This window comes from Mesoplodon mirus (assembly GCF_964341445.2).
Source record: "Mesoplodon mirus genome assembly, chromosome: 10".
Classification (NCBI taxonomy): Eukaryota; Metazoa; Chordata; class Mammalia; order Artiodactyla; family Ziphiidae; genus Mesoplodon; species Mesoplodon mirus.
The window spans coordinates 69,066,388-69,084,886 of record NC_138986.1 but is presented as its reverse complement, the minus strand read 5'-3'; the positions used below and the strand labels follow the sequence as shown (position 1 = coordinate 69,084,886).

Genomic DNA, 18,499 nt, shown 5'->3' with positions numbered 1-18,499 from the left:
GGGCCTTTTTTTCACTGACATCATGTAGACACTATCTGACAAAACAGGTTTGTTTACAGAACAGAGGGTTTTGACATTCTGCTGCCTCTAATAAGCTCTCCTTTCTGCTTGGCTGAGATCACTCAGAAGAGGAAAGAAGAAACCGTTGCCTTTTGCTGTCCAGTTATTGGAAGCCAGGCCATGTGTGAGTGCTTCACCTGTGTTATTCAGCTCCTGCCTCGCAGCAAGCAAGTATCATATTCTCACAAAACAAGGAGGAAGCAGAAAAAGAGCCCAAATGGTCATTTTCCTAATGCATATTTATCTTTTTTCAGAGAAAAATATCATTCTTATAAGCACAATAACAGCCTTCCCCTAATTACTCATTTGCCAAAACAGATTGATTGACCATTCATTAGACAATTCATGGCAAGGAGGGATATGATAATGATTGTCTCAGCCTAACAAGGATTTATCCACTAAAGCTGAATGCTTCACTCCTCAAAAAAATCATAAAGTTCTATGAGCAAGGAAGAACTACTAAGTTCTTCTGACTGTTAAGTAAACCATCAGAATTGTTTGTCCAAGATCATATGATTCTTTTTTTCCATTGGAAATGGAATTCATTGCCTTAGGTCTTTTTAAATAGTGTACTATTACTGTCGGGGCTGGCTCTGTGCTTGAAAACCAGTTTATTTATAACCTGTTACAACTGCTATATCTGTTTGCAGTTAAGAAATGCAGAATTCAAAGTGATCTCCTAGCTTGTAAGCAAACTGAGATTCATTGTCCCTCTTCTATAAAAAAAATGAGTTAGGGCTTCCCTGGTGGCGCAGTGGTTGAGAGTCCGCCTGCCAATGCAGGGGACACGGGTTCATGCCCCGGTCCGGGAAGATCCCACATGCCACGGAGCGGCTGGGCCCGTGAGCCATAGCCGCTGAGCCTGCGCGTCCGGAGCCTGTGCTCCACGACGGGAGAGGCCACAGGAGTAAGAGGCCCGCGTACTGCAAAAAAAAAAAAAAAAAAAAAAAGAGTTACTGTGTCCAGAAACTAACTCTAGTAAAGTGGGGTTTAACATTAAAAAAAAGAAAGAAATTCAAGCACATCGAGGTTGGGTATTCCTCATCAATTCACTCCATTTGAAAAGTGCAGATGTATTCAACGCATTACCATCTGATTCCAACTAGCAGGATTGAAAACAAATGGTTTTACTCTAGTTAGTTCTAAATAGAAACACTTTAATATTGAATTGAATGAAGTTCAAATTATCCTTTTCTACATAGCAGCTGCATGTTAGGTCTTAAAATTAGCAAGGATCCAGGTTTATTGATCTGCCTTTCCTTACTTTTAACCATATGTGATATTTCCTATTTCTCACAGCACTCTTTCCATCTTACCTGCTTTGGCTGTCTATTTCCTACCACTGGACTTTAAGATCCACTGGACTCTCTCTGCTGAGGACCCATAACAAACTCCAGGACCAGGTAGTATCCTTGACATGTCACTCTATGCATAAGTATTTCCCATCCCCTCTCCCCCAACTCAGTATTCCCAAGGAAAGCTATTTCTATTATTGGTCCATTTGAAGGATTATCAGTTAATTACATAATAGAATGTATCCATAGAGTTATGTATTTCAGCTAGAAATCTACATATCTCTAGAAGCTCTACAATCTGTTCTAAAGAATCTACATCTCTAGAAATCATAGAGATGTATGGGATATTAATTTTTTTAATATATAAAGTTATTTATTTCATTTATCTATTTTTGGCTGCATTGGGTCTTCATTGCTGCACACGGGCTTTCTCTAGTTGCGGCGAGCAGGGGCTGCTCTTCGCTGAGGTGCGTAGGCTTCTCATTGCGGTGGCCTTTCCCGTTGCAGAGCACGGGCTCCAGGCACACGGGCTTCAGTAGTTGTGTCACGGGGGCTCCGTAGTTGTGGCCCTCGGGCTCCAGAGCGCAGGCTTAGTAGTTGTGGCGCACGGGTTGAGTTGCCCCGCAGCATGTGGGATCCTCCCGGACCAGGGCTCGAACCCATGTCCCCTGCACTGGCAGGTGGATTCCCAACCACTGCACCACCAGGGAAGCCCGGGATATTAATTATTGATTTTGTTTCTTCAACATGCAGTAGGAAGCAACCTACTATATACCAGGTGCCGTGTTAGATGCTCGAGTTCTTGGTGCAAGAAATAGCTGGTGGTCCTTACTCTTAGAGAAGTCAGCTAAGTGGGTAGAAGGATAGTGAGTACGTGCATTATAACACTGTCGAGGGCTGGAGAAGTAGCAATAATGGGCTCACAGCTCATTTTCTAACTCATGTCATGTTGTACTGCCAAAGAGGTAATATCTACCATCAGTAGCCTGCTAGCCAAACTGGTATTCTTGCTTTGTGCTTAGTCCTGTCCACATTTGTGAAGGAACGGCTTGATTTAAATTTTGTTTTCAGCAAAGTGGATTCTACAATCTCAAAGGTAAATTTTCCTAGTTCTCATATGGTTTTGTTCTTCTTGAGGTTGTTAGGTGGCCGCTAGTAGATGGTGGTTTCCCCTGCCGGTTCAGGCCAACAGCTTCCTACTTGACAAAATACCATCTCTGAGTTTTCTGGAACACAAGGACACTCCAGCCTCTTTGTCGGAGGCCTCGGGAAGACACAAAAGACAGTGCTACATCTGTCACCCACTCCAGGGAGCCCAGAGTCATGGTCTGGCTTCACACTCACTGGTCTCACAGATACCCTCAGTAGACTTTGGCCAGGGAGCATCCCCCAAGTAATGGGAGCATTGTGGGAATAAACCCCACTGTTCTATTGCTGAGGAATTTAGGCAAGCTGCTCAGGGAGAATGACACTCTAGAAGGGTGTGACCAAGTCACTCCTTGGGTCTCATCTCCAGGCCTTTTCTTTGCCTCTTTCAGTCATCAACACGAGACTGATTGCCTGAAAAGACTTCTTGACAAACAAGTAGTATTTGGTGACTGTTAGTTATTTTTATTTTTCATCCCTACAGAAATGAGATCACAAGTCATATATGGCTCTGCATTTTTCATGCAGATCCTATAGCCACTGATTCTAATTTTTAGAATGTACCAATTTTATTAATTTTTATTTCTTCAGTATTTTACGGATATATATATATACACATGGATGTGAATTATAGTCCATCTACTGCTTGTAAATTTTAAAGTATATTTAGTCAGTGGTGAGTAGAACTTTATTTTAGCTTTAAAAATTTAATCTTGGGCTTCCCTGGTGGTGCAGTGGTTGAGAGTCCACCTGCCGATGCAGGGGACACGGGTTCATGCCCTGGTCTGGGAAGATCCCACATGCCGCGGAGCGGCTGGGCCCGTGAGCCATGGCCGCTGAGCCTGCGCGTCCGGAGCCTGTGCTCCGCAATGGGAGAGGCCACAGCAGTGAGAGGCCCGCGTACCGCAAAAAAAAAAAAAAAAAAATGTAATCTTATGAGATGCCTGCTGACATTTATTTTAAAATTGTTTTATTCAGTTCCTTTTTTCTCTTGCACCCTGTGGAGTATGTTTATTGACTACAGATGTTAAGCACTTTGCTAAGGAACAGAAAGCTGCAAGATAGAATATGTGCTTCACCTGAGTGGGCACATAGAAACCAGCCGTGTGTCTGAATCTTTAAGAACTCAAGTGGAAGGTATGCTTACAAGTTTAAAGGTCAGAATCACAACGTACAGACTTGAATTGGAATGACTGCAAGAGAGTTTCAGGATTATAAAACTTCTATGTAAAAGAAGTTAATAAAAGGCATATTAAGGTAAGTCCCTTATAATTACGATTTTAAACAAAACTGCTTTAAATTATACTCTAGCATGAAAATACAAATAAAGGCATATAAGGATCGTGGGGCTCAGATCCTAGAACAGCAGCCCAGGGCAGTCATAAAGATGAAACTATGCGCGCTCCTGCAACCAGAAGTCCAGCAAGAATTAGCTCAGAGACAAAACAGGAAAAGACTTTGTTTTTCAGTGATTTCAGTACAGTAACGGTAATAGCTAGGATTGGAACTGGAGAGAGTGAATGTAATCGGAACCCACCGAAATGCTTCAGGGTTGCTGTTGTTACTGTTGTTTTTGATCTTGGTCTTGGCATTGTTTGAGAGGTAGTAGACAAGCTGATTCTAAATTTCAGGTGGAGAGATATATGTATACATATAGCTGATTCACTTTGTTGTACAGCGGAAACTAACACAACATTGTAAAGCAATTATACTCCAATAGAGATATTTAAAAAAATAAATTTCAGGTGTAAAAATAAGCAGCAAGAATTTTTAGGGATATTCTGACAATAAATGCAATGATGGGGCACTAGCCTTTTCACCCTGTGCCATTAGAAACTGAAAAAGTAGTCCTGGGGCATGAACAGACACAAGAATCAATGGCACAGAATAGAATTTAAGAATAAAATGTAAAGGTATAGGGAAAACTTAGGGGTGTTGTTCCAAAATACGGAACATTCAATTTCAAATCTCTTTAATGTCACGTATTAACTTAACATAAGACAAAAATGGCATCTTGAAATAGTAAAGAAAAGATGCCTTATTTAAATAGTGGTTTGGAGGTAACTAGATAGTCATCGAGGGCAGAGATGATTGAATCCTATCTTACAGTTCATCAAAATATATTCTAGGTGGACCAAAGGTTTAAAAGTAAAAGCAAAACAGCAAAAATATTAGAAGTCATTTGAGAATGTTTAAATAAATCAGATTGAGGATAGCCTTTTATGTTTGTCATAAAGCCCAGAAGAAAAAAGTATTAGTAAAAATGATAAATTCAACTTCGTTAAAAACTTTTAAAAAATCTACTAGGCCAAAAATCATAAGCAAGGTCAAAAGACAAACCACAAACAAGAGAAAAATATTTCCATTTCCTATTTAGGCAAAGGGCTAATTTCTCTACTGTATAGATAACTTCTAGGAATCAATAAGGAATGGATCAACAATCCAATAGAAAAATAGATGAAAAATATAACTAGAAAATAGAAAAAGAATCAAACATCATTTAAGCTTATGAAGAAATGTTCCAATCACTCAAAATAAGAGGAATGCAAATTAAAACTTCATTAAAACTTCATTTTCTACCTATCAGACTAGCAAAGATAAGAAATTATAAAACTGTGCTGGTAAAAGTGGGAGAAAACAAACACTCTCATACATGGCTGGAGGGAACATAAATTAGTACAAGTTCTATGGAATTCAATTTGGCAATACCTATTATAATTAAAAAGCATATACCCTTTGACCCAGCAATTCCACTTCCAGGATTTTATCCTACAGATATTCTTATACATGTAAAATAATATATGGGCCAGATTGTCATTACAGTATTATCTGTAAAAACAGAAGACTAGAAACAATAGAACTGGTTATGTAAATTATGGTACATCTTTCCAATGCTGCAATTCCAATGAAATAATAAGCTTCCATAAAAAAGGAGAAAAAAATGTATGTGCTGATAAAAAAACTTCCTAGACTTCCGAGGTATATTTGTTGAATGAATGAATGAATATGTCATTAAGTGAAAAGGCAAGGTTCTAATGATATGCATAGTATACATCTATGTATACATTCACCTATTCAACAAATATCTTTGAGCATCTGCTATGTGTCAGGCATCACACTCCACACTTGGGATGTGTCCATAGCAAAACAGACAAAGATCTCAACCGTAGTGGAGCTTACATTCTGTTAAAGGGGACCATCAGTAAATGACAAATGGGAACATAATATAGTATATCCGAAACTGGTAAGTTCTATGGGTAAAAATAGAGCGGAGCGTGGGAGATCGGGGAGTGGGGGGGGGGCTGGGGGAGGGGAAGAAGATAACGTGCACTGTTACAAGCAGCGTGGTCAAGTTGGGCCTTAGAAGGCAAAATGTGAAGAGACTTGAAGGAGGTGAGGGGGTCTGTGGAGAGGATCTGTGAGAAGCGTGAGGCAAAGGCCCTAAGGCAGGACGGTGTCTGCTGTGCGCTGGGAGCCGCAGAGAGGCTGGGCAGAGTGAGCTGGAAGGAAGAGGAGGGAAAGGTTCGGGAGATGACGGGAGGCTGGTCCGCGCAGGGCCTTGTAAGGAGGTGGACTTTTACTCTGCGTGAACAGGGAACCATGCCGGGTTTGGAGGTACAGTGTGGCATTGTATGGCTTACAGTGTAAAAGGATTCCTCTTGCGCTCTGTGGAGACTAGGCCGTGGGAGAGCCGGATGGAAGCAGGCGGAGCACCCGGAGCCGTGGAGGGCAGTGATCCTGTCGAAAGGGGCCGTTCGCGGCCACCTGGGAGACGGCAGAGGAGGTGGTGGCAAGAGGCCAGATTCTGGAAACATTTTCAAAGTAGTGAGTAGGCTTTCCTGACAGACTGGATGCGGCGTGTACAAGAAAGAGAGGGATTAGGGACGACCGAGCAGCCCGAAGGCTGGGGTGGTGATGGACTGGGTGGGAAAGCTGCAGGGGAAGCTTTCTGGGGGGAAAAGAGCAGGAGTTCAGTTTGAACATGTTGAATTTGAAACATCTATTAGACATCCAAATGACTGTTTCATCAGTATCATCTCTAGCTGGTACATAGAGCCATGAGTACGGATATGTTATTATGTGTTTGCTTGTGTATGTATAAAATACCTCTTTTCTAGACATATACAAAAATCTAGTCATTCTGGTTGCCTGTTTAGGAGAGAATTGAGTGGCTGGGGATCAAGTGTTGAATGGAGCCTTAGCTTTCATTGTACATCACTTTAAACCTTTTAATTTTGAACCATATGAGTATATTATAGTAACAATTAATATAATGTTTAAAAATAATAAAAATTACAAGCCATATTATAAAACTCCTACATAATGTTGCCTAAACATTTTTTTCCTCATTGTTAAAAAAAATTTTTTTTTAATGCTGAGAAAAGGATGGGTTAGTTTTACTGATTCCAAAGACATTTATTGAACCTCTATTATATATGATACTGAAATTTTTAAATTTTATTTATTTATTTTTGGCTGTGTTGGGTCTTCGTTGCTGCACGCGGGCTTTCTCTAGTTGCAGCTAGCAGGGGCTACTCTTCCTTGCGGTGCACAGGCTTCTCATCGTGGTGGCTTCTCTTGTTGCGGAGCACGGGCTCTAGGCGCTCGGGCTTCAGTAGTTGTGGCACTTGGACTCAGTAGTTGTGGCGCATGGGCTTAGTTGCTCTGCAGCATGTGGGATCTTCCCAGACCAGGGCTCAAACCCGTGTCTGCTGCATTGGCAGGCATACTCTTAACCACTGCACTACCAGGGAAGTCCTAAGATACTGAAATTTAAAAAAAATTAACAAGATATGGTCTCTTTTTAAACACAATAATGTGTTAAATTTGAATGTAAATCTGCCTGTCTGTTGGAACTAGTTAGTAGCAAAAGCTACAACTTATTAGGATTAGCAAACAGCTGATTTATAAAGCACAGCTGCTGGTTTTTTTTTTAATACAATAGAGTCATAAGTATCACATGGTTATTTTGACCCTCAGAAAAGATTCAGAATTATTTTATGATCCCAAACTAAATTAAATAGCTAAAGATAAGGGTTGATCATAGATTTTCTAGAAAAATAATACTTATCTACCTCTTTTAATTCTTGCTCAGTACTTTCTGATTTGTGTGTGTGTTTGGTTTGTTTTGTTTTGATACAGAAAAGTACAGAGAATCATATAAGAAACACCTATATGGTCCACTATCCAGAATTAACAAATATCAGCATTTGGTCATTGTTTTAATCAGCTCAAGGTGCTATAACAAATTTTCATAGTCTGGGTGGCTTAAACAACAAACATTTATTTCTCATAGTTCTGGAGGCTGGGAAGTCCAAGATCAAGGTACCAGCAGATCTGGTGTCTGATGAAAGCCTACTTCCTGGCTTGTAAATGGCTATCTTCTCATTGTATCCTTACATGGCAGAGAGCAGAGAAAGGAAGCAAACTCTTATGTCTCTCTATTATAAAGGCACTAATTTTATTCATGAGGGCTCTATCCTTTTGACCTAATTACCTGTCAAAGGCCCCACCTCCTAACACCATTACCTTGGGGATTAGGATTTCAACATGTGAATTTGGGGGAGCACATTCAATCCATAGTTTGCTTTATATGCCACATTCATGCCACAGTCATGTTTGCCTTATATATTTAATAGCACATATAAAATATTACAAATAAAATCTGAGTCTTCTTTGTTCTTCTTTCAATCCCATTCCCTTTCTTCCTTAGAAATAACCACTCTCCTAAATGAGTGTGCATCCTTCCAGTCCTGATTTTACTACACATTTGTATTCATAAATAACATATAAACTTTAAATAGATACTACTATTTTGTATACATTATTCTGCAACTTGCCTATTTTCACCTAACATGTTTTTGAGATCTATCCATGTTGATACATGTCACTGTCTTATTATCTAGAGAGAAGTGAAATCATGGCAAATTTTATTTGGTTATTTTTCATAAGGAAACCATACAGGAACTGGAATTGGGTTAATTGCTAAATGCCCTAAAACATTAAGACTGTATTCCCAAACTGTATGCCAAGTTGCCCCAGGCGCCGTAGCAAACTCACGGGGGTGAAGCAGGATATTTTTAAATTTCAAGGAAAGCCCAGTGACATTTGTCAGATACCACACAAACTACTACTATTAGTTGTTTAGACCTATTAGGTACTTGATTTAGCCTAGGTCCAGATAGTTAGGCACTTCTTTTGGCCTAGGGAATGCCATGAAGAATTATTGAGACACTAAGTTCATTAGGAACTGAGAAAGTTCGAGAATCTCTACATTAAGAATAAGAAACCCAGGAACCTGTGTTCTGTATCTGGCCCCACTACCTGGTGTAAAACTACAGCAATTACAGGCAGAGTGCCTCTGAGAAACTGACCAGCCCAGCCTTGCAAACCTCAGTCTACTTCATTAATAAAAACAGTAAGTGATGGTATGGAGCACCTAGGAGGAATAGCTTAGTGTGTTAAATCTTTGGCAAACTGCCTAAGATGAGTATCTAAATTACTTCAAATACATGGTTTTCACCAAAAATGCCCCTCAGACTATGATAAACCTTAAATGTACATTTAGCTATTTTCTTATGCTAGGAGTGGGGCAAGCACTGAGGAGGGTCAGGGAGGGGTACGGGTGTTGAAGAGAAGACTTTGGGCATGGTTTTTAGTGAATAACAAATCATCCAGCTTTTCCTCATAAGCCTATTTCTAAAGATTTAACCTATGAGTCATTCCTTCTGAGAGACCAGGAACTCAGCTTGAGGAATATTATTGAATACTACTTAACCCCCATTTCATCTCAAAGGACGGCCTTAAGGACCCTGATTTAAGAATGCTTGCATTTCTACTTAGTACCACTAGGGGCGCTGTCAGGGACACTCAGGTTTTCTGCAGAGGGAGAAGGTGATTGAGAAGACAGGAAAGGTGACAATGTCCTTGTCCCCCACCATGGACACATCACATCCTCCGTAATCCTAGGACCGAGGCCACCTACCTTGCTTCACTGCTCCCTATTTTCTATAAACTCAGTGTAGTATTTCTGCCACCATATACATTTATTTCTATTTAAATATAAAGAGCCTGTAAGAGAAAAAAAGGATTGTTTATAAAAGGTCATAAGGATAGGTTATAACAGTCTTCAAAAGGAAACATGAAAAAGACTGGGTTTGAAAGGAAATTGCTGAACTTGAAAAGAGAAAAAAAAAGCAGTAGATTTTTGAGAGAATGACTTGATTTTAACAAAATTAATTTCTTATGTTGCTAAGAAATCTGAACCAAAAATATACTGCCTTTTTTTCCTGAGTAAACGATATCTGTCTCCCAAAGGACCATCTGTGGTCATTATGATGTCACCTTCGCAGAAACCTGAGGACATTAGTGGATCAGATGTCTTGAGTCTTAATAAAGCACCTATAACATTTAAAAATAAATGATTGTATAACCTATTCTTACTTTCTTTGTAGAGAGGGGCACTTCCAAGAAATATCATCAACCATATTCTCTTTCAATTATAAATAGATTCAAATGTAATTTTTTCCAGGATGTTAACATCACATTTTAAGACCCATTATAGACAAATAAATAATTCAGAGTGTTTTCTGGATTACTGGAATCTAAAAGTAAAGCCAGCTCTGAGGTCATGTAATAGTTTTACCAAACCTAAAGCCATCCTAAAGGTCAGCATCAGATTCACAGTCAGGTTTGCGCAGTCCTTCTGTGATTACAGGCACTTGAATAAGTGCCTATGGCAGATATTTTTATTTTTCCCAGAGCTAGGATTTTAGGTGGAGAAACACCTGGAAGTGGTATATCAAACATCATGTCAGAAATGCTAAGATACAATCTGGTATTAAATAAGGATTTGACTCCTAAATGGAATGGAAATATAATGGAAAAAAAATTTTAATCAAAATTTTTTCAGATCTTAGATACGAAATCTAGGCTGGAGGTGGTAGGTTTGGTCATTTGTTAAGCACTCCTGGAAAACCTGTTGTGTAAGTTCATAGGGACTACAGAGATATATCGGACAGTAGTGGGAGAGCATGGGTTCATAAACAATGATAAGAACAACACAATTCCAAATCTGGGGAGTACCCCAATGGACGCATTAACAAAGGGGTGCAGGAGTTCAGAGAAATGTAATGGCTAGTTTTGATCTGGGCCTTGAAGGACCAGTCCAATCTCAATTGGCAGATTTGGCTAGAAGCTGGGTAATCCAAACAGAGAGAAGTTTAGGAGGAAAGCCAGAGTCAGGACAATGTCATCTAATATGGTCCATAAAGTGTGGGTTGTGAGAAATTAGGCTGGAGAGAGGTCAGGGTTAACCATGGAGGCTCTCGAACACCATGCTAGAGAACTGGAATTTATTTGCTAGGCAATAGCATGATTAGAAACATCTTCAAAATGGATCGGAGAAAGATAACCCCAGTAAAGATAAAGAGCTAAAGCAACCAAGTGACCCTCCAAGTTCACAATGCAGGAAACTCTTCTGTTGTCAAGAGACACATTCCTATTTAGAAAAAAAAAAGAATGAAAGCTTTTGCTATCATTTTTCACTTTTGTAACTCAGAACACTGTTTTCTAACGGGGTTTTGAGAAGACCCAAGGATTAACAAAATGACACATTTGCAAACAGTGAAGTCCTATTTATTTAATTTTTTCTTCTCAAGTAATAAGAACAACAATTTACATGAGTGGGAGAATAATATAACATTAAGAACATGGAATAGAAGCGTTGTATCCTCTAAGAACTAATGATAAATAACATTCTCCAGACAAAGTGAGAACGAAGGAGAGGCAGGATGGAGTGGGGGAAAAGAGATAGAAGAAAGAAACGGAAGACAAGAGGAGAAAGAAAGATGAGGAAATAGGAAGGCAGATTGATGGAGGTAAAGAGGGTCCTTAGGAGAGAGACACATGGTGAGCAGGTGAGTAATGCTTAGGTACGTAGACGGCAGGAAGCTTCAGGAGATCCCTGATCTGTTCACTTCCCTCTGCTGACCACTTTCTCTCTTCTTCCATCCCTGACACCCTCTCCAAAGTTCTGAGCTGGGTACTGCTTGCTCCTCTCCAAATCAAGGAATAAAGAAAACCTAAGCATTATATTTAGGTCATAGATCACAAGATGACAAGCCTCCTGATGGCCAATGAATGGATAATGATCTTAGGAATTGTCTACTTTTGCAAAAGACTTCATAGATGTACAATTTTACTGCAAAGACATTTCACTTTTCAAAGCGCCTTCATATCTCTTATCTCCTTTGACCTTTCAGTTCCGTAGAACAAGCATTCTCCTCCTTTTACAGATCAGAAGAGGTAAAATGATTGTAGATCTTCCTGAGTAAGTGCTATTCATCTCCCCAAAGACCATCTGTGGCCGCTATGATGTCACCTTGGTAGAAACTTGAGGATATGAGTGGATCAGATGTCTGGGGAGTGAGTGGAAACTATCTCACGTCTCGATAAAACACCAGAAACATTTTAAAACCAATGATTATATAACCTATTCTTGTCTTTCTTTTTTTTTTTTTTGAGGGGAGTATAGTTTATGGTAGTGAGAAAAGTACTAGGCTGAATCAGAAGATCTGAGTTTTAATAGTAATAATGATATTATTAGCTAATAAAAATAGCTGTTTAGTGTTTAGTAAGCACTTATGGCAGACGTTGTGCTAAACCCCATATATGCATTATTCCCTTCCACCTCCACCACCGCTGTATGAGGTCAATGCTGTTTTTTGATAAGTGATGCAACTAAGGTTTAGAGAGCTTAAACAGTCTGGCCAAATGTTTCAGTTCAGGCTCTGCATCATTCTGTTAATAACCTTTTTTGGGCCTCTCATTTCTTCATCTGTAAAATAAGGCCACTGAGATGACCTGAAAAAGAATGAAGATGTAGTTTATGCATCAAAGTAAGAGTGCCTGTTACACTATGTCAGGAGCTGCTAAACTTTTTCTGTTAAGGATCAAATATGAAATATTTAGGCTTTGCGGGTCCTACCATCTCTGTTGCAACTACTCAACTCCGTTGTTGTGGAGCAAAAGCAGCCTTAGACAGTGCTTAGGATGAGCATGGCTGTGTCCCAGTCAAACTTTATTACGGACACTGACCCTTGAATTTCACAGAATTTCATGTCACAAAATGTTATTGTTCTTTGTTTTTTCAATGGTTTAAGAAAGTATAAAAATCCTTCTTAGCTTGCAAGCAGTACATAAACAGGTAGGGGGATGGAGTTGGCCTGCGAGCTGTCGTTTGCGGACCTTTACTTTACGTGAAGACCTCATAGATATCTGTGTCTACAGAAGCTTTTCTTAGAAAACAGTTGCATCTAAAAAATAGACATGACCGATAACACTATTTCTACATGATCAGGAAGGAAATGCTTTTCAAGCATAAGAAACTGTTCCATCTATTCTCGTCAGTAACCACTGACCCTGCAGAGCCTTGTACTTTTGGTGTGCACCATATTAGAAGGAATTGCTGGACCACGGTGAGCGTCTATCTATCTATCTATCTATCTATCTATCTATCTGTTCTGACCTAGATGGGGTGGATTGTAGAGGCAAATAACCAAATTTATTCCGGAGGTAAGCTCCAGAGAAAAATCTTCTAGGTAAAGCATTGTTGCCAGATTCAGAAACAGTTGGTTTTAAAAAAAATAAGGGCTTCCCTGGTGGCACAGTGGTTAAGAATCCGCCTGCCAATGCAGTGGACATGGGTTCGAACCCTGGTCCAGGAAGATCCCACATGCCGCGGAGCAACTAAGCCCGTGCACCACAACTACTGAGCCTGTGCCCTAGAGCCCGTGTGCCGCAACTACTGAGCCTGCGCGCCTAGAGCCCATGCTCCACAACAAGAGGAGCCACCGCAATGAGAAGCCCGTGCACCGCAACGAAGAGTAGCCCCTGGTCACCACAAGTAGAGAAAGCCCACGTGCAGCAACGAAGACCCAATGTAGCCAAAAATAAATAAGTAAAATAAATTTATTAAAAAAATAAAAAAATAAAAGCATTACATAGGCAGTTGGTGAAATTAACGAATAGCTTTTTGAGCATCTACAGTTATGGGTCTGGTTCTCCTCAAGGTAGCCAGGCTCCTGGCAGGTTTGGAGGCAGCATTAGCAGGAGTGGTCACGAGTGTACTGTCCTCGGTTTTGTCTCCACATGCAGTCTTCCTGGTGGTTATTAGCACCCCAGATTACAGTATCTGAAAACAAAATGTGCATCCCTGCCCCCTAGTCCGTGCTCGGGGGCGCATCTGCACATGCACACTGGCTCGTCCGGCTGTGTTCCTTCCAGACTCCATTCATTTTGCTGGCTTCTCTAATCTCTCGGGCATCCCGGTATGAGGATTCCTTTAATCTCTTGATATCCTGACCAAAGGAGTTAGTGTGTGACCATCTGCTACCGTATCAGTAAATATCTTATACAGACATTCAATTTGGGATGTTGTCTGCTGAGGCTTAAGAACAGGTCTCATTGCTGGAGGAGTGGCTGAAGGTGAGGCATCTCCCCTTCATCTCCAATGTCCGTCATCTGTGGAAAAGGCAGGTCCTCATAAAGGAAACAGGAATTCTGAATTCTGTCTCACCCCGCGGGAAAGTCCCACCTCCTCCTGGACCCAAGCCCTCTAGGGGCCTGACTTTGAAGAGGAAAGGTGCCAGCTGAGTGCTTTCGAGTGGTAGACACAAGGCTGGACAGCAGGAAGGAAAGTCAAGTCTCCACTTTGTTCAAAACTTGGAGAGCGGGCCACACCTTGGAACCAGATTATGGTACTTTTTGTTATGATTTCTTTATTTGTGTTATTACCCTGGACTTTGGTAAATTCTGGTTTAAATGTTCCAGCCTTGCTTCAAGATTGCCGCAGTTTTAAAAACAAGCGTGTAAAAGCTGAGGTGTTAAAAGGGGAGCAGTGCCCCCCCGAGGCCAGCTCAGTGCTGGCAGCAGTAACCAGAGAGGGATCCCTGAGGGCCTGTGCAGCCCTACTGGGAGGTTACAGGGTTAGGAGTCCGTGTCCTCTAAGGAAGGCCATCTCCATCACTGTGCGTTCTCCACAATTTCTAAATCCCTTTGCAGAGAAACATCCTTTTACAGTGAGAGTGAGACGAGAGCATATAGGTTAGGCTTAGGCTGGAGCTGTGTGACCTCAAGTAAGTTACTTCATCTCTCTATGCTTCAGTTTCCTCATCCATAAAATAGGTATAATAGTACCTCTCTGAAATGCCTTATTAAAAGGATTCAATGTGTTAATATATAAAAATACTTAACGCAGTGCCAGGCTTATAGTACAGCCTCAGTATACGTTCTCTGTTATTACTACGGTCTCTTGCCAGACTTGTTTTATATCAGGCTGATTAATGGGACCAAACAGTCCTCTTCCTTGGGTATTCTGCTTTCCTGGAAGATTAGTAAACTGTAGTAAAACTATAAACATGAGCTCCTAAGATTCTAGCACCAGGCTAAGCACTATCAGAACTCAAAAGAATTTTGCAACATGGTTCTTGTCCTCTGGCTGCTTACAGACAAGTTGGAAAGGCAGATGCGTGGGTTTAATTATGGCTCCACTGCTTTATAACCTTGATGATACTGGACAAAGTCTTTTTTTAAGCTCTCTAGGCCTCAGTTTCCTCGTTTGCAAAATGCAGATTATGATAGTGACTACCTCATAGGGTTAATATGAGAACTAAATAAGTTCATAAAGGTAAAGTGCTTGCAACAAAGTGCTGGCGTATGGTAAATGTTAGTTTCCTAGTATATATCGCCACGAAGCAGTGCATGTGTGATGAAGTACCAAGAAGAGGGGTGCCTCGGGGATAGAGCAGAGGTCCATGCAGCTTCATGGACCTGCATGGAGGAGGTTAAGAGCTGAGCTGAGGTTGGGTAGCATTGGGACAGGCAAAGACAATTTCAGGGAAGGAATAGTATTCCCAAAACCACTAAGAAGGAAATTGGCAGGGACATTTGTTATTACAGACCGCTTCATTAATTCCTGGGTAACAGAAACTTCTTTGAAAATTGCAGTGTGTAACAAATGGATATAAGTGCTTAACAAGTATTTTCTGACTTGCAAAAGAGACAAGGAGCGTACTGTGGGTTACTTCTCACTTAAAGTTATGTCAGCTTCTTAAATTCTATAAAATTCTTAGTCTAGATTATTGGAGCTAAGCATATGCAGTTATGTAGTTGGAAAAAAATGGAAGAACTCGTAGCCGTAGGATCCTATTTCGACAGCAGGTGGCTCCCTAGCATATAGGTAAGAAAAGTGGCCCTGTGGTCTACATAGGGATCATTTAAGTCATCTGAGTAATTGTCACATATTGTATATCATTGAGGCTGAATTTGGAAGCAGTTCTTTGTACTGATTTTTTTGCATTGATTTTTGTATGAAAGATGACATTCATGCAGCAGGAGGGAATTTCTTTCTTCTTGGGAGCTATGCTTACCTCTGAGGATCACAATCTGGTTATTGTTCTTTCTGGGAATGAAAGTCAGATACTTGGCAGTATACATTCCCTCAATTCCATCATTGAAGGACTTTAATAGCACCTCACTTATGCATGCTGGGAGCATCACAGATTTGGACTTCCCACCCTTCCAACATTAGACTACAATTTCTGTAACAGCTCCGATGACCCACCACTCACCTTTCATCACTTCCTTTTTTTAAAATTAATTTTTATCAGAGTCGAGTTGATTTACAATGTTGTGTTCATTTCTGCTGTACAGCAGACTGAGTCAGTTATACATATCCATATATCCAGTCTTTTTTAGATTCTTTTCCCATATAGGTCATTACCAAGTATTGAGTAGGGTTCCTTGTGCTCTACAGTAGGTCCTTGTTAGTTACCTGTTTCATACAAAGTAGTGTGTATATGTCAGTCCCAATCTCCCAATTTATCCCTCCCCTCCCCCATCACTTCTTGATATTTCGGCTCCAGAGACCTCAGTTTCCTCTCACTCGATATCAGAAGTAACAGTCTTTCTGCCAAGTTAGCCTCCGGACACCCACAGGTATAAGTTCATTTACACCCCGGTCAGTTCAACCCACTGTCTCCTATCATTTCTCCACCTCAGCTTGAGCTTTGCTACAGTTTTCTGTTCCAGGGTGCTGCTGGAGAAAGTCCACAAATGGAGCACATCTAGGCCACTGTAGATTTAAAATAACAGAATTACAGGGCTGAGGGTTTACTTAGGGCTCCTCTGGTTCATACACCTCCTCTTACGGTTTTCTAAAATGAGGAAACCAGAGAGGTTACTTAGTCTGTCAATTCCACTTCTGCCTCTGTAGACCAGTCTTTTTTATTTTTTTAGTGTTTAAAAAAGTTTTTTTATTGAAGTGTAGTTAACTTACAATGTTGTGTTAATTTCAAGGGTACGGCCAAGTGATTCAGTTCTTTTTCAGATTCTTTTCCATTATAGGTTATTACAAGATACTGAGAGTAGTTCCCTGTGCTCTACAGTAGGTCCTTGTTGTTTAACCTATTTTATATATAGTAGTGTGTATCTGCTAATCCCGAACTCCTAATTTATCCCTCCCTCCCGTCCCCTTTGGTAACCATAAGTTTGTTTTCTATGTCTGTGGGTCTATTTCTGTTTTGTAGGTAAGTTCATTTGTATCATTTTTTTTAGATTCCACACATAAGTGATGTCATATGATATTTGTCTTTCTCTGTTGTAGACCAGTCTTAACTCTCCCTTCCCAGCACACCCTATGGACTATCTGACTTATTACACTGGCCGTACCCAGAATGTTCTATATCGGACTGGCGGGCGCAGCAACATATTGGAAGGAGCTGAGGACTTCTCTAGAAGCTGCATTCGCATAGCTTGCTGCTCTTTCTACTTAGATGTATTTGTTGGGGAAGGAGGATGCCCCTAAAGAACTTGTCGCCATGCCACCTCTGGTTCCAGTACTGTGCAGTGCTCCTTGGCCTTCCTGTTAAAAACTATCACTGTGAAGTTTGTTTCAATGAGAAAAGGGCAAGAGTTGAAAACTTTTATCTACACAAAATCTGCACACAAATGTTTATAGCAGGTTTATGCATAATTGCAGAAACTCAGAAGCAAATGAGATGTCCTTCAAATGGATGAATGGGTAAGCAAACTGTGATACATCCAGATAATGGAATATTATTGTTGATGGAAATAATCAATAAACAATTTATAATAGAAATAGAAAAGAGTTTTATTTGAGCCAAACTGAGGACTGTAACCTGGAAGACAGCCTCTCAGATATCTCTGAGGAACTGCTCTGGAGAAGCATGGTTTTCACCCTAGTTTTATATCTTGTCAGAATAAAGAACATCAAACAAGTCAGAGATGGATTCCTTCAAGTTCTGAGAAAAACAGATCAGCATGTACACAACTAGTCAGTATGGCCTTGGCACCTGGGAAAGAAGTCTTATCATCAAAGGAGTACCATCACTGGCATCCAAGGAAGGGAGACATTTAACTTTATTTTTAACAGGGACATTCTTTACTTCTAGTCAAGGTGCCCTTTTCTTTAAAGCAGATGTACAATGTCTGTTTGATAGGCCTCAAACAGGCTGTTTTCGTTAGCATAAAATTCAAGTTAAATTATGTATAAGCCAGGATGACTTTCCCTGTACTTCAATATGTGAACATTTCTTTCAGCATTATTCAGTGCTAAAAAGAAATCAAGCTATCAAGCCAGGAAAAGAGATGGAGGAAACTTACATGTATATCGTTAAGTGAAAGAAGCCAGTCAGAAAAGCCTACATGCTTTATGATTCCAACTATATGACACTCTGGAAAAGGTAAACCTAGAGAGACAGAAGAAAAAGATCAATGGTTGTCAGGGGCCAGGGGAGGGGGTAAAAGGAAGGAGCTGGAGGAGGGGAGGGGAGGCATAGTAGGTGGAGTATCTGGGAGGTTTAGGGCAGTGAAACTATTCTGCGTGATAGTGTAATGGTGGATACATGTTATTATCCATTTGTCAAAAGCTGTAGAATACACAACACAGTGAACCCTAATGCAAACATGGACTTTAG

The 18,499-nt window shown here is 40.4% G+C and overlaps 1 long non-coding RNA gene across 1 annotated transcript; it reads left to right on the top strand.

Annotated features, from left to right (window-relative positions):
• Nucleotides 1-1,390: 1,390 nt before the first annotated feature.
• Nucleotides 1,391-17,676, top strand: LOC309811159. The gene is made up of 3 exons (XR_014295117.1): nt 1,391-1,463; nt 3,480-3,758; nt 17,167-17,676. It is a non-coding gene; the product is annotated as an uncharacterized lncRNA (long non-coding RNA).
• Nucleotides 17,677-18,499: the final 823 nt, after the last annotated feature.